At 32.7% G+C, this 3,011-nt stretch overlaps 1 long non-coding RNA gene across 1 annotated transcript; it reads right to left on the bottom strand.

Moving 5' to 3' along the window:
- Nucleotides 1-307: 307 nt before the first annotated feature.
- On the bottom strand, nucleotides 308-3,005 carry LOC118757418. The gene is made up of 2 exons (XR_004995215.1): nucleotides 2,223-3,005; nucleotides 308-1,779 (listed from the first exon to the last, which is right to left on the bottom strand). It is a non-coding gene; the product is annotated as an uncharacterized LOC118757418 (long non-coding RNA).
- Between the last annotated feature and the right edge of the window lie 6 nt (nucleotides 3,006-3,011).

The raw sequence follows: 3,011 nt of genomic DNA, 5'->3' as shown, positions 1-3,011 counted from the left end.
CCTATGACAAAACTAACTTTAAGTTAGTTGGAAATTCGTGCAGGAGTAGTCATGCAGACGTTATCGGGAGTTTGTTTTCTTTAAAACTTTCTATTTGAATATCCTCATACCAAAATTACTTTCAATACACTATTTTCTCAGCACTTCGCAGATTCTTTTTCGTATTCAAGACAAATAAAATAAAAGTCGAATGTTTATATTATCATTTTGATGTTATGTCTGATCGAATTCAAATATGAAACTACCTACAAAAGAACATGTAAGCAAGTAAGCAAATATGTAATTTTAAATAAAGTAAATAAATAAATAGAAATATAAAAAAAATTATTTTTTTTTATTATTGATAGTTTATGTTCTAAAGGAGTTAACTAGGCCCATTTCCTGCAAGGATGTTACAATGTATGCAGAGGAGGAAATTCTCTATATAATTACGCTAGGACTTATGGCATACCTCCATAGCATGGTATATATTTATTTCACTAGATATTGTGTATATTCCGAATACATAGTAATATTTCAAAGTTGATCAAGTTCTGAAGCCAAATGTTCGCAGTGGAGTAGCCCAGAGAGGTCTTCCGATGAATTGTGTTCATGGATTTTCAATGCATTACCACGCGATATCAGGTCGCATTCCGTTGCCTGCTTAAACTTTTCGGGTTACTAACCATTGGTATTTTTGAGCCGTCAACGGGGATTCTTATGCTGGATTTCTACTAGGCATTAAATGGCAAAAATGACAAATGACAAAGGCGGGCATTTAAAAATAGTTGTGTCATTACATTAAAAATAAAATTCATTAAGTTCATTTCAACATGGCATTTTTTTAAATGGCATACATTTTTTGTCATTTGAATGCCTAGTGCAAATTCGGCATTAGTCGCAGTTTGATCATTCGTGGTGGTCGCCGTTGTCCTTTTATAGAGATAGTGTAATACTCCGTGCACCGAAGGAGCGACGAAGATCATTGAGATAGCCGTATATATGTATGTATGTCAGTACTTTCAAATACAGGTCATCAATGCCATACGCCAATATCTAGTAGTCGCTACACTCAAAAAAGTTTCCTCAGGGCATTTATATTTAGCCATCAACGTGAAAATTTCGATTATATATTTTTCCTCATGAATCATCTTATCTAAATGATAGTTTTCCTTGTAGCATTGATATGTTTTTCGTTGTTACATTGAAACCAAAAAGACTATGCAGGTCTCAATTTGATATTGTTAAGGTTAAAACTTGTGCTTTTAGTCATCAAATTATTAACCAAAATTAAAAGCTATTATTTTTCAAATGTTTATTATTAATGGCTATATAGTGATATCGAAAAAGGATACTCTTTAAAGTTTCATTCTAAAACAATGCGTATAAAACCAATAGTGCTACTTTTTTTGCTAAGTGCACCTACATACCGCTATAACTTGAGTTTTGTCCTACCAATGGCTGCTTTTCAGCAGTCTAACCCTGTTTTGACCAGCGATACCTACCCTACCAATCACAGAGGACGTCACCTGATTTGTAAGTTGAAATCATTTAAAACTCTTGCTTCCGATTCTATGGTTCGCCTGCTTCCGTTTGATTTGCTGAAAATCTAAGGATCTGACTTGATTTTTTTACTATTTTTATTTTTTTTGTGTGGTTGTGTTCCCTTTGTGCAGCATATATTTCGGGTGCTCTATTTAAGACAGGCGCGGCTCCGCGGGGGAGGAAAGTTATGCAGAAAACTCAACTCAACTCAAAATTTTTATTTTTTGTATTATGACTTTACTGAGCGATATTTACCTACACGGGCGATCAAAACTGAGTGCATGGTAATTTTTGTTAAATATTTGAAATGGTTTTCAGATAAAAATTTTTGTATTATTTATTTATAAAAATATGGTTCAAGCTTTAACTCGACTTACTATTTTATTCTACAAGAAATTTACGTTTATATGGTGGCAATTGCATAAAGCCGTCGGCAAAAAAAAATAAAAAATTAAAAATCAACTCGATTTTTTAGCTACTTAAATCTTACAGTTGTTTCACCAGAATTTCTGGTAACTGCATAGCTAAAATTTTTGTAAAAATTCATAGTAAAAAGTTCAAAATTTGTATGAAAATTTTTTGAGTTTTTCTAATAAAGAAAAACTTATTTCTATATAAAGAAAAACTTATTATTTGAAAAACATTGCAAGTATTTAACAAAGTGAGTGCATTCACTTTTGAATTTCCATTGTACATACCTATATGCACCAAAAATGGAGTTTATGTTTACTTATTAACACAACCATTAAATAAGGTACACCATTATGAAAGTTATTCCCCCCACCCCCTCCCCTCCCAAATTTTCATCAGGATTCGCCACTGATTTAAGAGAGACTATTTTAAAATTGGTATGATGACGATAATTTCTAAAAACCTGGTGTGCAAGACTCAGGGTGCGTTCATACAGAAAGCGGAGCCGAGCCGGGCCGAGCCGAGCGAGGCCGATCGAAGCTTTCAAGTTGCTGCAGCTACATATATGAAAGTGTTCATACAGCAATGTACCGCTTTTACGATATTTTCAGTAGCGACGGCAACCAAATAATATCTACATATTTTATTTTTAAGATGAGTTCTACTAGTCTCCGATTAACGATTAATGATTATACTTCGATATGGATTATCAGAATTAATTTTTTTTTTTGTATACTGACTTTTAAAGTATACCGTACTGGCAAAAAAAAACCAAAAGTTTTACGCACCCGCTTGATCTATGTATTTAGTTTGTCAACTCTGATTTCAAAGCCCCAGCGATTACAGGAAAAAAACTTTCGTTTAATGTTTATCCACAAAATTCATTTGTGTGTGTGAATGTACGTGTATTTCCTCAAAGTACTTTGCCAATTTTCAACATGTGTTAGTCTTACCAATTACAAAATTTCATTGTTATTTTTGTATATGTTAATTATGAGTTAATAATTAATTTTCATGCCAGTCATCTGTTTTGAGGTGTTTACGCTAAAAATACACCGTTTAAATCTCCATGCGTT

This window comes from Rhagoletis pomonella, unplaced genomic scaffold, assembly GCF_013731165.1.
Source record: "Rhagoletis pomonella isolate Grant_MI unplaced genomic scaffold, Rhpom_1.0 Rhpom_scaffold_17668, whole genome shotgun sequence".
NCBI classification, from domain to species: domain Eukaryota; kingdom Metazoa; phylum Arthropoda; class Insecta; order Diptera; family Tephritidae; genus Rhagoletis; species Rhagoletis pomonella.
This window is presented reverse-complemented; position numbering and strand designations above follow the sequence as displayed.